This window comes from Acomys minous (genome assembly GCF_964271855.1).
Source record: "Acomys minous genome assembly, chromosome: 16".
Classification (NCBI taxonomy): domain Eukaryota; kingdom Metazoa; phylum Chordata; class Mammalia; order Rodentia; family Muridae; genus Acomys; species Acomys minous.
In genome coordinates this window covers 88,077,589-88,085,077 of record NC_140498.1, presented here as the reverse complement: position 1 = coordinate 88,085,077, position 7,489 = coordinate 88,077,589, and the positions used below count along the sequence as shown (strand labels likewise).

The window sequence follows — 7,489 nt, the reverse complement described above, 5'->3', positions numbered from 1 at the left end:
CAGCATCTTGGATTTAATGATGCCACAGAGAAAGAAAACTGTGTGTAATGCCCTCCCTCCATCCCTCCCAATGGATTCTTATGACCACAGAAAGGGGCCAGGCTAAGGACTGCGGGGCAGACAGGAGCAGGGCAGGGAAGAACTGATAGCTATTTGCTGACAGAATTCTTTCTTCCTCTGGGGACCTCAGTCTTTTTCTCTTGAGACCATCCAAGATTGGATGAGGGCCACCTTATGGAGTGTTAAGCCTGACTCAGCGCCTACTTACCCGAGTCTTAACAACACCATCCCAGCAACATGCAGACAGCTGGGTGTTTGATCAATAGCTGGGTACCACTGCCTATAGCCAAGTTGACACCTAAAACTAACCGTACCAGCCATCAGATTCTTCTGATTTCCCACAAAAGTTATGCTGCCACCGCAGCTTTAGCGCTAGCTCCTCCATGACACAAGATGGCTGCTGGGGCACCCGAAATCACAATCCCAAACGAAAGAGTAGACAGATCTTTAACTGGTCCTTCTCTTTCGTATGAGGAAGAAAATCCCTGTTTCCACCAGCCAGCACTGGGTCACACGCCCTCCAGCGGGTAGACTGGCAGGGATACGAGGTGTTAAGGTGGCCTTACCATATGGGAGACCTAGCCTGCGGGTGCCGGGGGAATTTGGAGAGCTGTAAGAGAGGAGATAGGAGAGTGAGAGTGGGACATGATTGGTCCTGGTAAATATTCTGCGAGGGAAGCAATGGCAGATGGAGCGTGGAGCAGACAACCCCACAGAGGAAGCAGGAAGCAGGAAGCAGGAAGCAGGAAGAAGCAGGAAGTAGGAAGGTCGAGTGTAGAAAGGGCTAGGCTCTCTTACAGCATGAACTTCCGGATGGCTGGCCCAGGCCACCTGGAACTTCTCTTGGCCAGGTGGGTAGGGAAAGCCAGCTGCCGTTGAAGTGGCCATCACCAGCAGCGTGTGTCCATTGTCACCGCCACCCTCTCCCTCTCCTCCACCGGTATGGATAATCTGCTCTTGTCCCACAGCCTGTCTGTCTGGGCTCCCGCCAAGTGCTGACACCTGGGCCAGCCGCCTGCTGTCAGCTGAAAACTGAGTCAGCCCGGGGAGGCCAGTGGGTAGGAGGCTGCCGAAGGGAGATTCCCGAGGCATGGAGGAGGGTGGAGGGAGAGAGGTGGGGCCAGATGGAAGCTTGGGAGAGGATGGGAGGTTGTGGAAGCTTTGGAGTGCAAAGTGTGGTTCTGAGTGAGCTGTTGTTGGTGGGTATTAGTGTGTGGGGGGGGTATGTGTGTATGTGTGTACATGTGTGTATGCTTCTGTGTGCATGTGTGTGTGGGCATGTATAAACGTGTGTGCATTTGTGCAGGTGAACATGTGCGCATGACACAGAAGCCAGATGTCGCCTCAGGTAGCATTCCTCTGGAACCATCTACCTTGACTGAGGATCAGGATGCTCTTGGACCCTGTCCACACTTCTCGCCATTGTCATGTGAGGTCACCTCACAGGCCAAGCAAGCAGAGGACACTCCTCTTCTAGACCAGACCGCCATCTTGTTCTAGCCCCTTCTTGCTGCTGTGACAAGTGAGCACACACTGAGGGGGTGGTAAAGGTGGGGGAACTTAACACAGCTCCAAATCCAGGCACAGGCAGCTGCGCCCCCTAGAGGCTCTCAGGGGAACCATTTTCTCTGCCCCAGCTCTTAGAGCCCTTTCCTTCAGGATCAAAGCTGTCACAATCTTCCATCTCTGTGTCTGTGTCACATCCCCATGATGACCTTGGGCCATCCAGAAAATCCCAGGTGGCCTTGCATGTTCTACACATGTCATGCCCAAATTAAAGCCCCCTGTCCTCCATGAAGGCATGGGGATAATTATACAGTGGGGTTGGCATGCAGCTGGGACATTTGTCCAGGCCCAGTTCCCCAGCTGAGGGGCCTCTCCGATGCTGTTCTCTGCTCTTCACGTCGCCTTCTTCACGTGGCTGCAGATAGCGAGCCCCTTTGGGCCTTTCCCGCCTCACTGGAAGCATTTCAGAGAGCCCCATGCTTACCATGGTTAAAAGGAAAAAAAAAGGTTACTTATTTTTTATGTGTATGAATGTTTGTCTGCATAGATGTATGTGTGCCACATACATGCAGTGCCTGCAGAGGCCAGAAGAGGGCACTGGATCCACTGGAGCTGAGGTTACAGATAGTTGTGAGCTGGTGTATGGGTGCTGGGAATTGAACCTGGGTCCCTTGCAAGAGTAGCCAGTGCTCTTAACCACTGAGCCATCTTCCTCAGCCCCCACTTGTTTTTTTTAAGTCGTGTCTAGGCTCCTGTGTTTGCATAGTCGGTCTTCAGTGGGTGGCACTATTTTGGGAGGTTATGGAAACATTAGAGTGGGAGGTGTGCTTTTGAGTAGGCCATGATGGGTTGGCCTTCATGGTGTGCACACATGTTTGTGTATGTGCATGTGCACATGGGTGTGCATGTGTGTGGGGTTCAGAGGTCGCCTCAGGTATTGTCCCTCTGAAACTTTCCACCTTGCTTTTTGAGACAGGTTCTCTCACCGGCATGAGGCTCCCCAAGTAGGTTAGGCTGGCTGAGCAGTACCAGGCATCCTCCTGTCTCCACCAGCTCAGCACTGGGATTACAGGTGTGTGCCTCTGGGCCTGATATTTGTGTAGTTTGTTCTTAATGTGAGTCCTGGGAATTGAGCTCAGGCCCTCACTCTCGCAAGGCAAGCACTTTATGAACCGACCCATCCTCTGCCCAGCCTTGGGGGTAGACCTCTGAGGGCTGCAACCTGGTCCCAACTTCCAGCCTGGGTTCTCTGCATAGAGGTGAGGACTCTCTCAGCCTCTTGTTCCCACTACCGTGAAGTCAGCCATGATGATGGACTGAGCCCTTTCAGATTGTGAGTCAGAAGTGGAGCCCACCCTGTCTCTGCACATTGCTTCCATCAGGCATTTGGCCACTGTGCAAGAAAGTGATGAATATGCCACTGCCAGGCAAGAGATGAGCCTGTGGGCCTTGGGGTCCTGCTGTCCAAGTTAAATAAGGCTTTAAACTTAGTTGCTGTATGACTTTGGGCAAGTTGCTTTACTTCTTTGAGCCCATTTTCTCGTTTGTAACACACGACGATATTGACATTTCTTCATAGGCACAGGATGTGAAGACTAAGTCGTTTTCATCAGCATCTAGTTCTTAGAACATTACCTAGTCGCCAATAACCTCGGTAAATGTTAACCACCTTTGAGAAGACACTTCATTATTGAAGAGAGAACATTATGTCATTTGCCATCCTCCAAGTTGCATTGCTCCCTTCTGGCCCTGAACTTTGGGGTCTGGATGTTCCAGAGTGTTTAATGCAGTGGCCTTAACAGACAATGAGATGGAACAAAAGGATTCTCTTGGGAACAGACCAACCTTGAGGACCATTTGCAATACAGCTGGCTTCCTGCCTGCCTCAGAACCAAAGAGATTGGCAAGCTCCTCCTTCACAGCCTCCTGGAGCTCTTGGGGGAGGGGAGGGGAGGTGTCTTCTCTGCACCAGCCCCCAATGGCCTCCTTTTAGAAGTGAGTCTTGGGTTGGAATTGGGCCATGGAGGCCAGCGTGGGATGGTGTGTGCTGAGCTGGGGGTCAGAGAATGGTCCCTGGGGAGGCATGAAGAGGCAACTGCTGTGCCCTAAACAGGAGGCTTTAAGCTTAGTTGCCGTATGACTTTCAGCAAGTTGCTTTACTTTTCTGAGCCTGAGCAGGCTTTGGGAAGACAATGCACACTGGCCCAACATGAGAAGCCTGCAGGGATGGTTCCGGAGGTAGCCCAGAGTCAAAACTGGCAGGACATGATGCTGAGCTAAAGTCAGACAAGATGGATGGAAGCAGGACTAGATAATTTGGTGAGAATGTGAGGGGTTGGGGTTCTTCATCTGGGGTTGCCTTATTTCAGGTTTCTATTGCCGTGATAAATACCATGACTAAAAGCAGCTCAAGGAAGAAAGGAAAGGGTTGATTTACGTTATGAACCCATCACGAAGGGAAGTCAAGGCAGGGACCTGGAGGTGGGAGCTGATGCAGAGGCCATGGAGGTGTGCTGCTGACCGGCTTGCTCCCCATGGCCTGCTCAGACTGCTTTCTTATAGAACCCAGGACCACCTGATCATATGTGACATCACTCACGATGGGCTAGACCCTCTAATGTCAATCACTGATCAAAAAAAAAAAATTCCCCACAGGCCAGTCAGATGGAGGCATTTTCTCATTTGTGGGCTCATCATCTCAAGATGACTTCAGCTTGTGTCAGGTTGACACAGAGGAAAAAAAAATCAGGTGAGAAAACAGAAAACAGAGGAGAAAAAGGAGGCGGGGGGAAGCAGAGAGGGCAAGATTGAGAGAAGCAAGGGGCGAGGGGAGACAGCAAGGAAAGGTGGTGCTGTAGGAGGGAGAGAGAAGGGGGGAAGGAGGCCTGAGAAAAAGGAGGGCTTTCCGTGTCTGTTGGGGTTGAGTTCCTCTAGTCTGCTTTCCAGTCAGCAACCCCCTCTTCGGCTGCGTCTAATTCACTGTTCCCTGGCCGCTGGCTTCGGATTTCTGCTCTCTTCTTTGGCAAACCCTCCACATCACTCCTATGGCTTCTATTTCCTAACAGTTCAAGCTATTACCTCTTGATTCTTCTTACCTCTTAAACACGTGATTCCTAGTTATTTTATATTTTAAAAAGTGTGTGTGTGTGTGTGTGTGTGTGTGTGTGTGTGTGTGCATGCGCGCGCCTACCTGTTCATGGGAGTATAAATGTATGTGTGTGTGTGCACAGGCATGGGGAGGCCTGACAGTCGGGGTGCCAGTCACTTTCCACCTAAGATATCCAGGAAGGAGCATGTGTCCTCACGTACCTAGAGCTTGGAGGTAGGTGGGTGCCAGCCCATGCCCAGTCGTACCCACCACTCACAGTGCCATGGTGGACCAGTGTTTGGGTTACCGGCTTGCTGCACTTAGTCCATGTCCTGGTTTTTAGGTGTCGTGTTTGTTTCCTCATCTTTGCTAAGTGAGCTGTCACAGCTCCGCCTCCATATACATGTTCATGGCCAAGCAAGAGGGATGGGGGGGGGCGCTCAGCCGAGGTTGCCCCTTCCTTAAGAAAACACCTGACTTCCTCCAGTAGAGCCCTCCCCACACATGATCCAACTGCTCAGAGCTGAGACCCAGTGCAGAGCCAGAGGTTACCTGCCTCTTATTTCTTCTATCCCGTTCTCTAGAGACTTCCAGGTACTTAGCAGTTGCTGGCTCCCTGCCTCTGCCAGGGCCAGCTTCTTGGATGTGAGACCTGGGCAGCCACACAGTGACTTGTGGGTTGGATGCAGCATGCCCTGATGCTCTGGGTGGTATCTTGACACTGTTAGGGATCCCACAGAGCATAGAGCCTGGCATGATGCCCCTGTGAGTCTAGGGGGGTCCCCAGTGTTCCATATGGCATCTTCAGGGAACTAAAGGCCACAAGAAGCAGCAAGAGGTGTCCCCAGAGACCTGACCATTGTGATGAGACTCTATTTGAATATCTCTTCCGCCCTGAGGGATGTGGGGAGTGTCTCGAGTGAAGGATATAATTTTAGTGAGGAGAAAATGAATGCTTGATTTAATCTTGTTGAAGGGCTGGTAATTAATTGGAACATAATGTAAAATATGCTAATTGGAACGCAATGTAAAATATGCTAATTGGATCATATTGTAAAATAAGTTAAATGTCATATAAAATGAGCTTATTTTCAAGTAACCCGTCTTCTCACTCCCACTTACAATGCCATTTCCCTTCTGTGGGCTCAGTTTAGCGGCCCTTCCCAACTCGCTCTCTCTGTCTCTGTCTCTCTCTCTCCACCCCCTCTCTGCCCCTGTCTGTCTGTCTGTCTCTGTCACGTGTTCCATTAGGGTTGTTTACAGGAGCATGGACACCTTACCAGAGTCTACATCACTGAAGAAAATCTTTCTCCTCCTCCCCAAACCATTAGCTGCATGTAAATCTTCACTAAAGGGTGTGGCCTCATGAGCCCCACCCGCCTCCACAACAGGATGTCAATGGACCTAACGTGTGCGGGTCTTGTATGGGTAACCACAGCTGCTGTGTGCACCTGCCACGTCAGGTCCCAAAGTTAGCTTTCCCTGCCCCTGCTATCTCCAACTCTTAAATGCTTTGTGCACCTTTTCCCACGATGTTGTCTGAGCCTTGGAGGGGTCAGGTAGACATCCCATTTCTTCCCTTCCTCCTTTTAAATATTATTTTGGCTTTTTGGGAAACCTCTTGACACTCCATATGGATTTTAGGATACTTTTGTTCACTTCTGCAAGAACTGTCACTGGGATATTGAGAGGGCCTTGATCTGGGTGCCGAAGTGTCATTTTAGCAAGATGGAGTCTTCTATCCGTGACCAGCAATGATCTTTGTTGGAACCCTTCAGCATCTACAGCTCTCCCAATCCTGTGACAAATTACCTCATAGGAAGCAACTCAAGAAAGAATGGCTTGGCTGGCCAGTGTTGGCACACGCCTTTAATTCAGGAGAGAGAGACAGTTGGATCTCTGAGTTTGAGGCCAGCTTGGTCTACAGAGTGAGTTCCAGGACAGCCAGGAACACACAGAGAAACCCCATCTTGAAAAACAAAAACAAAAACAAAACAAAACTAATAATAATAATAATAAGAAGAAGAATAAGAATAAGAAGAAGAAGAAGAAGAAGAAGAAGAAGAAGAAGAAGAAGAAGAAGAAGAAGAAGAAGAAGAAGAAGAAGAAGAAGAAGAATTCGGGCATCTGTCCAGTGTCTTTTGGGCATGTAAAGAGCTGAGGAAGAGAATAAAAAGTATTTCTATGCTCCAACCTGTCCCCCTCCCCTCTACTATAATGTGTGGACCCTGCTGGCTGCTGAAAGATGCTGTGGTTCGGAGACTGCCACTCAGAATGGCCCTCTGCACCCCACTCCCTTTCCAGTGCCTTCTCCTAGCACCTAAGCATCTTTGAACACATTACTCCTTCTTGCTTGGGCAAATGTAATTCTCCTTAGCAACACAAGGTGGCAGAAAGCACAGCCACAGTGAGAGCCATAGTGCCTCAGGGAAGGAAAGAGGAGATCCAGGGGCCAGGGAGGCAAGAACAGGAGGGATGGGAGAGAGGAATGAAGTATGGGCAGGTCACAGCTCCGTGGGGACAGTGAGTGTGCGTGTCTTTGCTGGGCCTCAGACACTGGCTACAGGTAGGACTCTCAGCAAGTGGCTAACAGACAGCTTGCTCAGTAAGACCCAAAGCCTAGGCACTCGCCTTTAATCCCAGCACTTGGGAGGCAGAGGCCGGTGGATTGCTGTGAGTTCAAGGCCAGCCTGGTCTACAAAGTGAGTCCAGGACAGTCAAGGCTACACAGAGAAACCCTGTATCGAAAAACCAAAACAACAACAACAACAAAAAAACAAAAACAAAAACAAAAAAAAGCCCAGGCACTGAGGGACCCCTCACTTCCCTCTGCAT

The 7,489-nt window shown here is 50.3% G+C and overlaps 1 long non-coding RNA gene across 1 annotated transcript; it reads left to right on the top strand.

Annotated features, from left to right (window-relative positions):
* The first annotated feature begins 825 nt into the window (after positions 1–825).
* Positions 826–6,872, top strand: LOC311586785. The gene is made up of 3 exons (XR_014775656.1): positions 826–1,000; positions 1,367–1,582; positions 3,146–6,872. It is a non-coding gene; the product is annotated as an uncharacterized lncRNA (long non-coding RNA).
* The last annotated feature ends 617 nt before the right edge of the window (positions 6,873–7,489 follow it).